Genomic DNA, 17,679 nt, shown 5'->3' with positions numbered 1-17,679 from the left:
AACCATTGCACACAGCAGGCCCTGGCCAGGTGGCTCTGTTGGTTGGAGCATCATCCCGTACACAGAAAGGTCGCAGGTTCGATTCCCAGTCGACATGTGCCTAGGTTGTAAGTTCGGTCTTGGGTTGAGGTGCAAGGAGAGGCTACCAATCAGTGTTTCTCTCTCCCTCTTCCTTCCTCTCTCTAACATCAGTAAACACATCCTCGAGGGAGGGTCAGAGAAATGCAGCTTGCTGGTCTCACTTCATCTGACCACCACCCCACCACGTGGGCAAGAGGACTCTCAGGCCCCGGCCCGCCCCCAAACACCCAGAGAAACAGTTCCGTCCCTCAGGGTGGAGACGACGAAGCCTCCTTTCTCCAAAATTGCCTCATGGCACTTTGAGCTTCCCCCCTGAAGGTCACAGAGAACCACCAAGGGGCCCAGCGGGAGAGCGCGGGGGGAAACTGAGGCTCCCTGCAGCACCGGCTGCTCACTGCAGGTACTGAGGCGTGTCACTTTCTCGGGCCACCCTGGGAGCCCGGAGGGCTCTGCCAGGGGCTGCGTCCCTAGAAGGCACCACCTCCAATCGGGTGCGTTTAATCCTCTGTTCTGTTTCTAAGAAGGCTCGCTCTGTATTTCCCTCGTGTTCTGATTCCAGACACCTGGACAGCCGGCGTGTGGCGATGATTTATGGCCTTTCGGGCAAAGGAGCGGTTTCCCTGAGAGCTCACTGGGCCCTCGGTGTGCGCTGGCGTTTTCTTAACAAATAGCTCCGTATTCTTATGCCCAGGGTCCTGTCCCCTGGCAGTCACATGACCCTGTGAGCGCCACGTTGGCCGAGGATTTTAGAATCTTCAGAATATTTCCTCTGCCCACCAGGAAGCTTTCTGCAGATAATTCATCTTTCGCGATTTCACATAAGAAAAAACAATGTAAGGATGCAAACTGCCAGAGAACCATGGGGGTAGCGTCCCCCATTCCGGACCTCAGAGGAAGCCAGGAAAAATCTCAGACGACTGCGATCCGTCTTAAATACGCACCCGACGCTGGCGGTCAAGACCCCTGAAGCAGACTGTAGCAGTCCCTTCCCGTCTGATGGACCAGAGACCTGGAACTGGGTTCCTGCAGCCGCTGGTGCCGGGGGCTGACTGGCCACAGCAGGGTCCTCAGCAGAAGGGAGACCCAGCCCATCTCACGAGCCGGCAGACGGAAGAGCCAGAACTGCCCGGTGTGGCGCCCAGTTTTAGGGACTCGGGCACAACCCCCTCTAATTCCCCGTCAGGGTGGGCTCCACCCCTTCCTGTCCACTCCCACTCCATCCCCCAATGAGGTCTTACAAGGGGCAGTAGGGGTTCATGATCTAGGGTTTGGAGCCAAAGACAAAAGTCTGTTTAGTAGCAACATAACCCTGGAGGGAACTTGACTTCTCTGGGCTCAGGTGTCTTCCTCGTCAGGTAACAGGTGTCACAGACGTCACAGCCCTGAGGGAGCATGACGTGAGGTGATGGGCAATCACTTCAGCTGAGCCTCTGACACAGGTGCGTCCATGTTAAATGCCGTTGTTCTGGGCGGAGCCCACGGCACAGGACGGTCTTCTAGCACCTGGATCAAGAAACGAGAACGAAGGTGCCTCTCTCTGACCTCTCTCTCTCCGCCCTGCCCCACACCTCCTCTCAGAAGTCCCCCAGGGATTCTCCAGGCGCCACACTTTGCTGATTGGAGGTCATGGCACTGTTGGTGGCAACAAAGACGAGCTATGGCCCCGGAAGCCACCACACTGGCATCAAACCCTTTACCCACTCGGTTACATACCCGGGGGGGGTTTGTCACACACGCTGGGCCCGTTTGCCCAGGTGAAAAGTGGAAATGAGATCATCTTACTCAACTTCATTGCAGTTTCCTTCTACTGCCTCTTGGTCCTTCCTTTTATGGCCAAAGTCCGCAGGAGTTGTTCTGGTTCTTCCCTCCCCGGCTGATTCCCCCAAGCTGTGCGGCCTCCGTGCTGAATTGGAGGCTGTTACAGGTGCAAAGCACCTCATGGCAGCCAACGCGTACTGGAGGCTCCAGAAACGTCGGCTGTGAATGTCATTAGCAGGCATCATTCGTAAATTGTTAATGAAAGGCGGGCTCTTTCTCCACGCGGGACACGGATTCAGTGTTGGCCGTTAGGTGCTGCATGTGGGAAGGTCTCAGCCTGTTTCTCCAGCAGGAGTCGGTTATGGGTGTGTCCGCCTGTGCTGTCGTTTTCGCTGCAGAGTGGAGATGGTTCGTTGTTTTCCAGCTGTGATTATCCTATCAGCTGGCAGCCCCAGCCCTGGGACCCGCCCCAGGCTTTAGACCCAGAGACTCCGATTTTTCCCAGAGAGGAGCAGAGTGTGCATTTTACTGAAGATGTGATGCACATAATCGTTTGCGGGCTGTGCTTCCTCTCGGTAGATCCCCTCAAAGACGTCCGCTGGTGCCGACTCGTCCCTCTGACCTTGACTGAAAGACCCGGGCCTTCTCAGAGACAGGAGTTTGCCATTAGAAACCGCTTCATCTTGGGAAATGCTTCCCTGCCAAGTTGCGATCCACAGGTCAGCGCCAGACGGCTTCGGAACCGGCCCTGGGGCAGAGCTCCCCCGGCTAGCTCACTGCAGCCGCGCCCCAGAACCCCTGCAGCAGGGACCGTGCAGTCCCACCTGCTTTGCCCTTACAACCCCCTCCCCACGGAGCCCGCAGGGAGGGTCTCCTCTCTTCATTTCTGGCCAGTCATCAATGATTTTCTTGCAGAGATCTTGCCTGCTCAGCAAAGCTTATCTTTCTACAGTATAAACATCCAGAGACTTCAACGGTGATTTCTAATAGTGTTTACTATTTTCTCCACTGTGTAGCATTATACACGGATTAATTACAACTACAGTTAATTTATGCATCCGCCCAACTCCACCTTAAGTCTAGGAGGGCAGACTCCGTGGCTTTCCCACCCACGTGCATCCCCGCGGGGGCAGCACAGTGCCTCTAGGTCCTCAGTGAGCGAATGCACTTAGCAGGTGGGAGGAGGAAGGAGTGGGAGGAAGACAGGGAGGAGAGGAGGGAGGGAGGGGCTCAGAGGAGGCTTTTCGCTGTATTAAAAAGGTACATCATCGAACTTTTTGTCCATGTTCATCACACACACACACACACACACACACACGGGAGGGAAGGACACAGAAAAATTCAGCTCACAAACAAGAACAGCTGCCGCCTCCCTACAACCCTCTCCACTTACCTAAGATATGTAGCCTCTGTTTGTGGGACAAATAGCGTGGTCCCTGGACCAGGTGAGCAGGTGGTTGGTCTGTCTCCCTACTGGCTTTTGTTTGAACTGTGCTCTTCCCCTGTGTGATCTAAGTTTTGAATGAAATAGTAATTGCTCTTCTAGACGTCAAACTACAGGTTGCCCCCCAAAAATGTCTACAGGCTGTCTGCAGAGTCTGTTACATTTTGAAAATGGAATGTATTTTAATAAACACTGGCTTTATAATTATTCAAAGTTGTGTGTACATTTCTGGGGACAACCTATATACTTTAAAAATACACACCTAAAACTCAGTCGTTATAAACAAATAACGACTGATTCTGGGCAGATGGGCTCCGAGCTGGTAGGTCTTGGACCCTATAGCGCCATTGAGGGGACTGGATTGGATGTTGAAAAATTGAATTCTGGGAACACGTAACTTGAACACAAGTGAATGTAAGCTTTTGTTGTTTTTTCCGAACCCCTACTCTGCACAGCTTGGTCTCTCTCAGTCTCTCCACACTCACTAGTCCTACCTACGTCCTGTGATGCTCGTGCTGTCCCGGCGGACCAGGCCCCCTCAGGGTCAACACCATCCCGGAGGTACCGAGACACAGAAGGCGAGTGACCGGTGCCAGAGAACCCAGAGCAGAGCAGGGTTCAAGCCCATCTCCTGGCTGCTGACTCAGCGTGTTACGTCACAGCGATTTGCTACATCACCCCCTGCCCAGCATCGAGGTCCACACCCCCTACGTCTCCGAAATGTCCCCAGGAAACACTGACTGTCATTCCCCTGGATTTGCTCCGATTAACCAGTTCCCAACCACTAACACATGTAATTGGCTTCCTACAACGTTCTCCCGAAATGATCTGAAATTTTCAACAAAATGTATCTATTACTACCTCAAGGTGCAAGGACGCTGAATAGCTTGATCTGTTAAATTTTGAACTCAGTGATTCTCTGGAGGTGTTTAAGATTCGGTGCTCAAATCCCGAATTCAAGGGTGAGCAAGTCCAATTCATTTCCACTTTGTCCCAAGTTTCTTCTCATTTTCACGGGAGAAGTGGGGACGCAGAGAACTTTGCCTTTTCCCTAGAGCCAGCCTGGTGTCCTCACTTTCCGCGTCACCAAAAGTAAGTACTGCACAGCTCTTCCCTGAGCAATTCCAGCAGTTTCTACCAGGTCAGTTCGACGCCTAGTGAGACTGGCAGCTATAACGTGGCGAGGCCAAATCTGTCACTACTTGGAAGGCAAATCAGTCCGGGACATGAGGCTGCAGAAGACACGGGAAACTTAAATGGGATTTTGTGTCAGACGAAGTTTGTGAACTCTGATAAACGCTGGGTGAACGAGACAAAGCTTTAGTAACAATCATACAATGAAGATTCTTCAGTCATTAAAAGTGGTGGTGTAGATCTATATTGGCTGTCAATTTAAGGCAGACCGTTTTTCCTGCCAAAATCCACGGGAGGATCCTTGTGGCCTGTAGACATAGTTCTAAAAGTAAACACCAAGTTCCTCAAAAAGCTACACATAAAGTTAACAAATAATCTGTTGCTAGGGATATATTGGAAATAAGAATTCACACAAATGCTTGTAGACATGTGTTCATAGCAGTGCTATTCACAATAGCCAAAAGGTTGCTACAACACAAACATCCACCAACCAATGAAAGGATAAACAAACTGTGGTATAGCCATGCAGTGGAGTGTTACTTAGCCATGAAAAATGAATCACTGATACATGCTGAAACATAGATGAACCCCAAACATGGTGCTCAGTGACACAAGCCAGACACACGAGGCCAGAGTCGTATGATGCCATTCCCATGAGCCTGCAGGATGGCCAACCCAGCAAACAGAAGCAGACTGGTCGCTGCTAGGAGCCAGGGAGTATATGCGGGGTTGGGAAGTAGCAGCTTGGTAAAAATATGCTTTCATTGGGGTGATGACAGCACTTTGGAACCAGACCAGAGAGGTTGTGACACAACCCTATGAATGTGTCACTAAGTTGTTGACTTTAAAACGGGTCATTTTTGCTGCGTGAATTTCACCTCAATAAGAAAGACAGCGCATGCCTCCTGACATGAGCGGAAGGTCAGCTCGGCCATGAGAGTGAGGGGCCTGGCCTGAGGAATCCGAAGTCCTTGTCAAGACCTCAGCCCGCCCAAAGTTCCGTTCCTGAAACGTGCCGGGAGGAACTCGAGAGGCTAGAACCGGGCTTGACCGGGAAACTGCCTCAGAGGGGGCGCATCTCCGGACCTCGGGCCCTGCTGCGGGAACCGTTCCGCGCCAGCCGGCCCGGGGGAAGGGGGCCAGCCCTCTCGGTGACAAGGCCAGCCATTCCATAATGCGTGCCAAGCCTCCCCTTGTCCCGGGGTCGCTGTACTTTGGGTGAGACAGAGGTGATCCTTGATTCAAGGAACTTAAATAATATTGAGGAAGACATACCACAGACAAGGGCTAAATCCGGGTCAGATCACAGCCATGAAGAGAGGAAGGCAGCCCTGGCCGGTTTGGCTCAGCGGTTAGAGCGTCGGCCTGCGGTCCTGAGAGACCCCTGTTCAGTTCCCGCTAAGGGCACGTACCTCGGTTGCAGTTTGTCCCCAGCCCTGGTTGGTCATGCGGGTGGCAGCCACTCGATGTGTCCCTTTCACATCGATGTTTCTCTCTCTCTCTCTATTCCTCTCTCTCCCTCCCACTCTACCTGAACAAAAAAATGGGAAAATGTCCTTGGGTGAGGATAAAAAAAAAAAAAAGAAGAAGAGAGGAAGCAAAGGAGCATGGGTGGGAGCAGAGGACAGGGAGGTGCCCCGCTCAGGTGGGTGCGGGCCCGGCGGTGGAGAGACCTGGGGCAGGGTGCGGGCGGCGGGCTGTCCTACCGCAGCGCAGGGGGCGCAGCAAGTACTGGTGAGCTTGGGACTGAGGGGCCAGGCTAGACGCACCGAAAGGCTCATGAGGCGGAGGGGTGATGTTTTTAACTGTACCTGCAGGAAGCAAATCCTTGGCCTGAACCTCTTTCGTCTCCTCCGGTGTAACTTCTGACAAGGCTCAGAACGGAACGCAAGTGTGGCAACTGCCGCAGCGATCCACCGCTGGAGGCCAGCACTGGGGTGCGCTCGCACTTCGAAGAGAGGAAGGTCCCCGAGCTGGGGACCGCGAGACCTCTGTCCCACTCTGTCCTGACACAAGTGCAAACACAAGTCACTCCCAGCTCTACTTCCTGCATGCAAAGAGAGCACTGGAGTGCATGGGCTCGGAGGGCGTCCGGTCCGCGGATAACGGGGCCGAGAAGCGGGGCTCCGGAAAGGACGTGCAGCCAGGCGCCCCAGACGGGCAGTGCCCAGGTACGGGCACCCCCGGCGGCGTGGGATTCCTCTGGGACCTGCGGTGCTTTCCCCGGCTGTACATCTACCTGGCGCTTTGCATATTCAGCAACTTTTCTAGAATCCTTCCCTCCCTCCCTCTATGGCCCAGAATATTAGCAGCTCCTGTGTGATAAATAAAACAAGATTTGTGTATACCAATACCCAGAGTCAGAGACTACATCCATTTCTTTGCAAGCTGTTTTTCTCGCCGAGAAATACAAATCCCACTTAGGAGCAAATTAGCTTGACACATCACCTCCCTGCATTGGGGGAGCTAGAATAACCAGATTTGTCTTTACAATGGCACCGAGGCAATTCAGCTCTGCTGTTAAAATGTTATACAAGCGTGTCTATGCCCTTCGGCCCACATTAGGAGGGGTGTGCCTGTTTCTGGGGAGCAAGAGGAGATTGGGTCCAGTCTGAGACAAGCCCTGGCCAGTTTGGCTCAGCGGTTAGAGCGTCGGTCTGCGGTCCAGAGAGACCCGGGTTCGGTTCCTGCTAAGGGCATGTACCTCGGTTGCAGTTTGTCCCCGGCTCTGGTTGGGTCGTGCAGGTGGCAGCCACTCAATGTGTCCCTTTCACATCGATATTTCTCTCTCTGTCTCTCTCCCTCCTACTCTATCTGAACAAAATACCAAAAAATGTCCTCGGGTGAGGATAAAAAACAAAGAATGCTTGAAACATGATGTCCTCCTTCCAGTAAATACTGATTATAAATCTCATTAATCAGACTTCATTTCCTCCCCTTGTGCTTGTAAGATTTTGATTGTTCTAATCCGTCCCTCTTGATTTCTTGCTAAAAATGTACACAGCATCAGGTCACCTCCTCCTTTGCCCAGAAACACATTAGCACAGTGCTGTGGTCCTAAATAATATATTTTTTAATTGAGTGTAGGAAAAAGTAGAAAGTCAACTCTGAATAGAAAATCAACTATGAAGTTCAGGGATCTAAAAATAGATTTGCCTAAAAGGGTGCACATTTAAACTCTGGAAGCTAAAAGTAATCAGTGTTGGCCTTCGCCTCTGAGACCCACAATCTCAGCTCCCAGTTTTAGGGTTCCTTACCTGCAAAAAGTCAGTGTGTTCAGTATCTTGACCTAATTTTTGTTTTTTATCAGAAGGAAACATTTTTATTGCTTGGCCACTAGAAATCAAAGTCTAACACACACTTACATACCTCTAAAAGGCCATTTTCTATAATCCGGTACAAATGAAAAATTCATTGACTGAGATTCAGAGAACTTTAGTTTGGGTTCCTGTCCCGCTGAGAACTGTGTGAGTCTGAATAAATCATTTCATTCCTCTGGGCCTCATTTTTCTCATCGCAGTAAAACCATCTTGCGATCCCATAAGATGACTCTTGAAGTACATCTTAATAAAAAATATATATTTTGAATGTTTCATGAAAAACTTGGAGACATAAATCTGCGCTGTACAATGCAGTAGCCGCCAGCACACGTGGCTATTTTAATTTAAAATGATTAAAAAGAAAATAAATCCAGTGCCCCGGTGGCGCTCACCGCGTTTCGAATGCTCGGGAATCGTGTGTGGCCAGGGGCCGGCGGCATCACCGGGCAGCGTAGACCCTGGGTGTCCCTGCCGTTGCAGCCGGTTCTGCCAGGCCGCGCTAGCGCTCAGGACACAGAGAGCACGGGCTGTCAGCCCTTCGTCACTTACAGATGACATTCAACATTTCAGGTGTACAGCACAGTGGTTCAACATTTTAGAACTTACAGAGTGACCCCCCAATAAGTCTGGTACCCACCTGGCACCATCCAGTTATTACAATATTATTGACTCCCCCCATTGCTGCCCTTTACACCCCCACGATTATTTTGTACATGCTATAATATCTTTTTTTAATATATTTTTTATTGATTTTTTTTGAGAGCGAGAGAGAAACATTGGTGTGAGAGAGAAGCATCCACCGGCTGCCTCCTGCACGCCCCCTACTGGGGATCGAGCCCACAACCCGGGCATGTGCCCTGACCAGGAATCGAACCCGGACCTCTTAGTCCCAAGGGATGACGCTCAGTCCACTGAGCCATACTGGCCGGGCCAGGCTGTAATATCTTTATTGAGTCCTAAAAGAAATACTTCCTTCATTCTTTCAACCGATTATCCCAGTAGATAGCAACCTGTACGCCAACGCCCATGGGTAGAATTTCCAGCCAGTTACAGACAAGCTTGCTTTTTACCATTAACCCACCGACGCTCCCTCTCCCTCGTAAGCACGTCATGAGGTGGGCACCCCTGCGGCAATGCGTGTGCCTACTGTCCGCCTGACAGACGCCTGAGCCTCGGTCGGAGGAGAGGACAGAGGCGCTTTCCTGTCACGGTCTCTGATTGCCAAGCGCTCGCCGGTCCCTCGTGCCACCTTTATCAAGCGTGAGCAAACCACTCCTAGGACGACATCTCCCACGGTCCACCTACAGCCAGTGTCATGCAGATCGATCTCCTTTCAACTAGAAATAATCCGAACTACAGATGCTTCTCTTCTATTTCAGTGTCCCTGTCCCAGGACTCCTCGAAGGCCACTACAGGGTCCGGCCGTTTCCCTGTGCCGCGGACATAGTTTCTGCACCCCCGGACTTCGGCAACTCACGGCCTCTGGCCCCTCTGCCAGATTCAGGGTACCCCCTGGTTAACGAGCTGGTGTTTGTTAAGCCCTTCGGTTGTAAGAAGCAGAAGAAGCTCTCTGGAGGGAATTCCGACAACGGGATGAGCCCGCCCAGAGGAGGGTGTGAACACAGCCCCTTCCCAGGAAGGGTGTCAGGTGACAAAGAGGTGATGTATTCCTGGCTGACAAAGCTCCTCCTATAAGTCGAAAACAACACGAAGTTCATGAAAACAATGTGTCTTGACTCATAACCATAGGAAGAGTCTCCTCAGCCCTGTCGCCATCAGGAGGGACTCAGTGACAGCTGCCAGTCTCCTTCCGTCCCACCTGCACTCGCACTGTGACCTCTGGCCTCCTTTCCTAGGGCCCCTGGGACGTCACCGACACTTAATTCCGTGTCCTGGGGAAGAAGAAACTTCCGATGGGTCTAGAAAGCCTCTGCTTCAAGCAAATGCGGATTGTATCCAAGAAGTCCAGACGAGTCAATGTAGCGGTCTCTCGCCATCAAGTTGTGTCTGTCTAGCAAATCATCATCATTAATTGAAACAAGCTGAACGCATAAAGGGCCCCAAGCCCGCAGTGATGCTCAAAGGAGAAAAAGCATGTGAACACCAGGAGGCCGTGACACAGATCCAGAGTGAACATAAGAGATAGTTGGACTTGTATTGATATTAACAAGAAAGAAAGAAGGAATACATGTGGGTATTTTTTCCCCTGTTAGGCACACGTCTGTCTGAGGAATGCAGATGTGGACCAACAGCTGGGAGCCAAAGCGCGCGAGGAAAAGCAGCATCTGTAGCCAGAGCAGGAAGATGGAGCCCACGGGTCATCGTTACCAGGGGAAGTGAGCCCTGCGGCTGATCGGTTCTGGCAGCAGAACCTGGGCTGAGGTGGCCCACTGGCCCAACGTCCCAAAGAAACAAGAAAAGGACACGCAGGCATGTCTCCCCTCCCAGGGAACAGACCCCTGGTCCCAGTGAATCGTACTGACGATAATAAATGGTAATCAGCAACACACATTTGATGTCTAACAACGTATCACGGCAACGTGACGGGTTACGCGCGGCACGCCATATAAAATAAAGAACAGAGCCTTTGTCAAAAATAAATCTAGTCTCGGAAACTCTAAATCTGCAGGGGAAATGGGGGCAAGGGTTTCATGGCCATCAAGCAACAGATGTTTTTTTAAGAGTGATTTGTTGGGTTTTAGAGAGAAAGAAACTTTGATGGGCTGCTTCCTGCACACCCCCCAACCAAGAATCGAGCCCAAACCCCAGGCATGTGCCCAGACTGGTTATCAAACCGGCCACCTCCTGGCGCACCAACCAGCTGCGCCACGCCCCCGGGGCCAGCAGCGCCTTTTGGTAAAGGGTTTTGCAGCCTATATCTCCAACCCTGGGCTGAGTGTAGCGCTCACCCGAGGCCAACAGTCCTGCTGGCAACCGCGACTAGAAAGCCAGATACGTCGCCAGGACCGGCGTGAAACCACGGAGACAGTGAGGGCGCGAGGCGCCCACAATCCCGCTGCAAGAGACTCTGGAGGTGAGTGAAGACGTGGAGGGATTCAGTCCCCGGCGGGCATCTGCTGGTCCTGAGCTCCAGCTGGGTATCCACAGTCACTACTGGGGGACAGAAATGAGCATCGTGGTTTTATTTTTGTCTTGTTTTTTTAATCAATTAATTTCTTTTTGTTACAGATGTTTCTCCTTTTCCCCCACTGATTCCCCCCTCCCTCCCGCCCTGTCCCCAGCTTTGTTGTCCAAGTCCATTGGTCATGCATACATGCATATAGTTCTGTGGTTTATCTCTCCCCCACCACTCCCTCTTCTGGGGATCATCAGTCTGTACCCCACCTCCACGTCTCTGGGATGACCCCGTTCCTCAGACTGTTACAAACACCATGTTTTAGCCGCTGCACCGGGACTGGCTGGGAAGTCGGAGAACTACGAGGCCCACGTGCATCTCAGTGAGCTCGGGTGAACTCTGACGTCTGTGTGCAAAGCTGAAGAGCAGGGCCAGACTCTTCTAAGAGGCAGAGGGAAATCCTGCAGCGCTCAGGAAGTGAAGACCACCAGGGAGACCGCAGACGAGAAGGCAGGAGAGGAAACTCGCCAGGGAGGGTGATGGCCCTGAATCCGCGCCACTTTTCCCACGGGACGCATCCACTCCGGGCCGCTTCTCCCACGGGACGCGTCCACTCCGGGCCGCTTCTCCCACGGGACGCGTCCACTCCGGGCCGCTTCTCCCACGGGACGCGTCCACTCCGGGCCGCTTCTCCCACGGGACGCGTCCACTCCGGGCCGCTTCTCCCACGGGACGCGTCCACTCCGCCGCTTCTCCCACGAGACGCGTCCACTCCGGGCCGCTTCTCCCACGGGACGCGTCCACTCCGGGCCGCTTCTCCCACGGGACGCGTCCACTCCGGGCCGCTTCTCCCACGGGACGCGTCCACTCTGGGCTGCTTTTCCCATGGGACGCATCCACTCTGGGCCGCTTCTCCCATGGGACGCATCCACTCTGGGCTCACCTGGGAGCTGAAACTCCAGCCTTGGCCCCTGGCTGAAGGACGCCGCTGAGAAAACAGAACCCAGCCCAAGTTCTGCTATTTCTCTGGAGCTAGAATGCTGCCATCAGACATTCCAGAGTCCTGAGACACAGGGTCAAGCCCTCCCTCAGGACATTTGCAAAATTCTGAAGCTGCGGGGAACGGCCCGACAGAGCTAAGCTGGAAAGCCCATGTCCGGGCTCCTGAGGACACAACCCCCCGCAGGCTCTCACGAAATCCGCTCCAGGAGCACAGGGGAGCCAGCAGCGCCTACAGTGCGGGTCCCACCAGAACTGTCCCCCAGCCCGGACGCAGAGAACACCCGGAACGGACTGCGGTGGTCCGCCCTCCACCTTGAGCCCAGCAGAGGACGGAGGGACCTCCTCTAGTGGACGGCAGCATCACCTAGAGCTTTTCCGGTCCCGCTGTGCGTGACGTTCATAAGAGCACCTGTGCTGTAGCAACAGAGGCACATTCTGGCCCCGAGCTCCTAAAACCTTTGCAGTTTCCCGAATGACAGGAGTGTCTTTTGTTATTCATAGTGGGCCCCTTTTAACCACACATGAATGTATGCCAATGAAGTCCCTCAAGGTGTAGTCACCAGAGGTACCACCCACGTGATTAGACGATTGGAAATTTCAGCCCCAAACCCTGACCCCTGGGGACAGAGGTCAGAGACCAAGCTGATGATGTGAGCTGTGATGATACGTAATAAAACCTCTGAAATAAACTCGGAACACGGGGGTTTGGAGAGCTCCCTGGGTGGAGAACAGGTCCGTGTGCTAGACGGCTCACCCAAAGAGCACGAAGGCTCTGCATGTGCCCGTCCCCTGCCCTACCTGCCGCTTCCTCCGACTAGTCCCTGTGGTCACAGCACAGCAGTCTCCACGTCCCGTGAGCCACTCTAACAAATGACCAGACTGGACGGAGGTCAGAGGAACCCCAGATTTGTAGTCAGCCTGTGGATGGCCCAGGATCCATGTGCCGCTGGAGTATGGACTAGGGACTGTCTTCCGAGACGGAGACCCTGGCCTGCGGGGTCTGCTGCAACTCCAGGCGGGCGGCGTCCGAGCTGAGCTGAACTGCAGGGCCCGGCTGGTTCCAGAGAATCGGAGAATTAGCCCCGGATCATTGGGCCATCGGAAACTATCATACATGAAAAAGGCAAGATCGAATAACTGATAATCAAAGGAAAAATAGACAATGCAAGAAGACCAAAGGGTGATCGAGATATCGGGGTGAGCAGACAAGGACTTTGAAATAGCCCTGACCCCTGACTTTGAAATAGCCTTGGAGGTGCCCCTGGCGGGGACTTCGAGACGTGTGTGTCGTGTTGTTTATTACCTGGAAGCTGGTTACACGAGTGTGTTCAACTTGTGACAGGTGGAGTTTCCCGAATGGGTGTTCCATTTCAGTGTGAAGCTTTAGAAGCTGAAGTTGTTTGACCTAACACCCAGTGGCCCAGTTCAAAATAACCTTTTTTCTGTACGGTTTGATCCATGAAATACACAAGCCCTGCTGAAATCATAGTCTTTCATGCTTGTTCTCCGAAGATTACAAAAAACCAACTTGGATCTGACTTGTACTTCTGAAACCAAAAGAAACTGCCGTTGTTTAAACCTAAAACGGGATGGGGCCAAAAAATAAGAAACAAATTTCACTGGAAGGTATTCGTATTTTTGCTACTGTTCTTGGTCAACGGGTATTAAGACCCATGGTGGTTACAGTATATATGTTTCATCTAAGGAGTTTGAAATAAAGAATCAACCACAGCAAATGAGTCATTATAGTTTAAATCGCTTGAAGGACTTGAGTCAGTATTTGTCATCAAGATTTAACTATCTGCTCAATGAACATAGTTTTTCATGGAAACAAGAGACGAATGGCTGAGCATTAAACAAAATACGAAGAGTGATGCTTTCTCCTTCCCCAGCTGCAAACCTCCTGGCCCTTCGACCTGTCTCATCTCTTAGCGTGTCCGTTCCTTCCTTCGCACGGGCTTGCTCTAGTTCAGTCGACAAGGCAGAGGGCAGGTGACCAGAGTCCCCACGTCTCTCCATTATAGTCCCAGCTACACCGAGAGACTCATCCCCTCACCAACGATGTCTGGGGAGAAGAACTGATAACGGCGGTCAGATTCCCTTCCCGGCTCCAACGCGCTGCTCCCCGGGGCCGGACGGCGCTGTTCGCGGGGGCTGCGGGGCAGCCGTCTCTGTGGGTGTGAGAAAAGGCGGAGGACGCTGCGGTCAGACGCAAGGACGTCCCCAGACGGATCTGCTTCGTCCAGTAACCCTAACCCGGCAAGAGAGCAGGGTCCGCAGTGGCCCCTTCCCTTTAGGAACCAAGGCCTTTTATGGTCAGCGCTGTTATAACTAGAAACTTTTTGAGACTGTCAACTCCTTGAACCCTCTTTAGCATCCCAAATCCCTGAACTGGGCATTTCTGATGACTTTTTTTTAAACCCACACCCAAGGATATCTTTCCATTTACTTTTTTTTAAACCCACACCCAAGGATATCTTTCCATTTACTTTTTTTTAAACCCACACCCAAGGATATCTTTCCATTTACTTTCAGACAGAGTGGGAGGGAAAGAGAGTGAAAGAGAAACATCGATGAGAAAGAAACACTTGGACTGGTGGCCTCCTGCACAACCCCGACCAGGGCCGGGGACCAAACCACAACCTAGGTACGCGCCCTTGACCAGAATCGAACCCGTGACTCTGGTCCTCGGGCTGATGCTCTAACCGCCGAGCCAGCCCGGCCAGGATGACATCGGACTCCTTCAATTCGGGGATTCACACCTGACTCTCCCCAAACTTCCCTTCCTCATCGAAAACTCCCAGAGAGATCCAGGCGTTTCCCCAAGGGCCCCGCGGGGCGCCTCGGAGGGGGACTGAGTTTCAGGGAGAATACGAAGCCACCAAGGGCTCCGTCCGACACACACCTTGAGCCGCTCGGAGAACCTACACATCCCAAAGGCCCGTGTAACACATTCACATCACCAAGCTGACGGGTAACAAAACCAGCAATGGAACCCAGTGACTCGGTATAAATAAAGGTCGCAGAGCACAGACTCGGACTTCACCGCTGCCCTTGTCCCCATGTCCATGGAAATAGGACAACATGCACCAGGGCGGAGGTCCACGGATACGTCTCCAGACTACGTGACAGAGTTTCACGCCCCGATGTACCTCCTCGGCAGGCTCCCTAAATGGATCGAACGCCCCCCAGGTAGCCGGGTGGGAGCGAGCAGAGAGCGTTGTTCTCGCTGTTTGCCCCTTCGTGCACCCGCAGTGAGGCGGACGAACAGCGCGCTGGGAATGTGCTTTGTGGCGAGGCCCTTCCCAGACCAGCACTCACGCCGGCACTGCCACCGCGGGCGTCGCTCTGTGGTTAGCACCCTCACCGCCAGGGACCGTCCCTGACGACAGAGACGTGACGGTCACGGGCAGCGCGTTCTCCAGGGTGAACGCGCAGGGCCGCCAGACTGCTAACAACGACCTAGAAAGTGTTCGCTGTGTATAGCAATCACCTCGCTGTGTTACCTAAACGAACATTCCAGGCACTTGAAACATTCTCGTCTCCAAGCAGGCTACTTACGTAATGCACTACAGTTTGCGTTTTCAACCAAATGTGGAGTCTCCGATTTTTATTACGCTTTCCTTGAGTTCTTTCTGAAAGGCACTGGTGAGCACTGTGACCAGACTGGCACGCACTCCGCTGGCATCGAGGAGGCCGATGCCGTCGCTGGAGACGCGGGATTAAGAGCAGAGGGTCGACCTGACAGCAGTGCGCTCCGGCTGGCTGGCACGGGTCGAGCGCCCACTGTTCCGTCGTCAGGAATTCTGTGATCTTACTGCTAAACACACCAGTACTAAAAGGTAAAGTGTGGAAGTTTCCGCAAGGGGAGACTCTGAGGGAACTTCCTTAACCTGGTCAGGGGCAGCTACAAAAGCCCACAGGTGCCTCGCACTCAGTGAGGAGAAGAGGATCCCCCTTGGTCAAGGTCAGGCCAGGATGCCTGCTCTCGCCTCCTCTAGGCAACACTGCACTGAAGGTGGTAGCCAGGGCAATTAGACAAGAAAAATAAAATAAAATAAAAATGTCGAAACTGGAAAGGAAGTAAAGCTATCTCCATTTGCAGGTGACATAATATTATATAGAGAGAACCCCAAGGACACACACACACACACACACACACTATTAGAACTAATAAATGAGTTCAGCAAGATTACAGGATACAAGTTCAATACACCAAGTTTGGCTCAGCGGTTAGAGCGTCGGCCTGCAGTCCGGAGAGACCCGGGTTCGGTTCCCGCTAAGGGCACGTACTTCGGTTGCAGTTTGTCCCCGGCCCTGGTTGGTCGTGCGGGTGGCAGCCACTCGATGTGTCCCTTCACGTCGATGTTTCTCTCTCTCTCTCCCTTCCTCTCTCTCCCTCCCACTCTACCTGAACAAAAAATGGAAAAATATCCTCGGGTGAGGATTAAAAAAAAAAAAAAGTTTATTGTGTGTATAGTCACTACATCCTGAACAGCACAGAAAGCGGAAAAAAGCCCGCCCGTATTTGAACATCGTCATCTAGTTCCGCGGGAGAGGCTGAGACCGTGGGCAACCGAGTCCATTTCCAGCGTGTGTCCTCCTTGTCCCACTTCCGCGTCGCTCGTTCTCACAAATAAAAACACCAGGCAACAGCCCTGTTCGGCTCAGGAGTCAGAGCGTCGGCCTGTGGACCAAAGAGTTGCGGGTTTGATTCCAGTCAAGGGCACGTACCTTGGTTGCAGTTCAGTCCCCGGCCCTGGTTGGGGTCGTACAGGAGGCAACCAGTCAATATGTTTGTCTCACATCAATGTCTCTGTTTCTGTCTCTGTCTCTCTCTCTCTCTCTCTCTTCCTCCCTCCCACTCTATCTGAAGATAAATGAAAATGGAAAAATATCCTTGGGTGAGGATTAAAAAAAAAAAAATATATATATATATATATATATATATATATATATATATATATATCAATCAGGCCACACTCGTGTCCGACCTACGCTCATGCATCAGTTGCCACCAGAGCTTGGCTGTGGGTCCGAGAACGGGAAGGAAACCAAGGGCAGTTGAAGGACAGCATTCCGAGAACGAACCGGCTGTGTGGAATGTACGAGAGAGAGACCTATTGTGTCACTAACTGCAAACTGTGTGCTACTGTAATATGATAAGTCCGCGTGCACATACACCTGCACACCTTTATTAATTTATTTTTTGGGAGCTCTGTTGTTCGTCCCTGACCAGCACACCACTGACTTTCGTATTATTCTCCTCGAAGAAACGGGTCTAGCCATTTATCTGACAAATACTTGTAGAGTAAGCCTAATGGCTTTAATCATTTTAGATGCAGAAATTAGATTGACAAGTGAAACGTTCCTTCTTTCTACCTCTGAGGTCTCCATGTTTTCCTAAAAAGTGAGACGGGCGGATTCTGCGAAGACTCAGCCCACTCCGCAGGCAGACTAGAGAGCACTTGGACTGTTCCGACTCCGCAGGCAGACTAGAGAGCACTTGGACTGTTCCGACTCCGCAGGCAGACTAGAGAGCACTTGGACTGTTCCGACCTGCGCCCCGGGTGGTGCTTCACCGACAAGAGCATCCTCTTCTCGCCCCTCAGACGCCGCAAAGGACCTCATCCTCTGCAAGAACCTGACGCAGGCGAGTCGCCAATGCCCAGGGCACTTCCAAAGTCTCTCAGCTCCTGCAGACTGTCCACCGAAACCAGAACCCTGGGCTCACAGCCTAAGGCGGACCCTGGGCCTTGGGTCAGAACACACCCCAATTTCCACGTGCCGTTGACTCCTTCTCCAGAGGGTGCCTGGGCATGAACTTGCTCCTCTGGAACAGCTTCACTTCTGCCTAAACCCGG

This window comes from Molossus molossus, unplaced genomic scaffold, assembly GCF_014108415.1.
Source record: "Molossus molossus isolate mMolMol1 unplaced genomic scaffold, mMolMol1.p scaffold_m16_p_18, whole genome shotgun sequence".
Taxonomy (NCBI): Eukaryota; Metazoa; Chordata; class Mammalia; order Chiroptera; family Molossidae; genus Molossus; species Molossus molossus.
The sequence above is the reverse complement of the archived record's forward strand: the minus strand, read 5'-3'. Positions refer to the sequence as shown.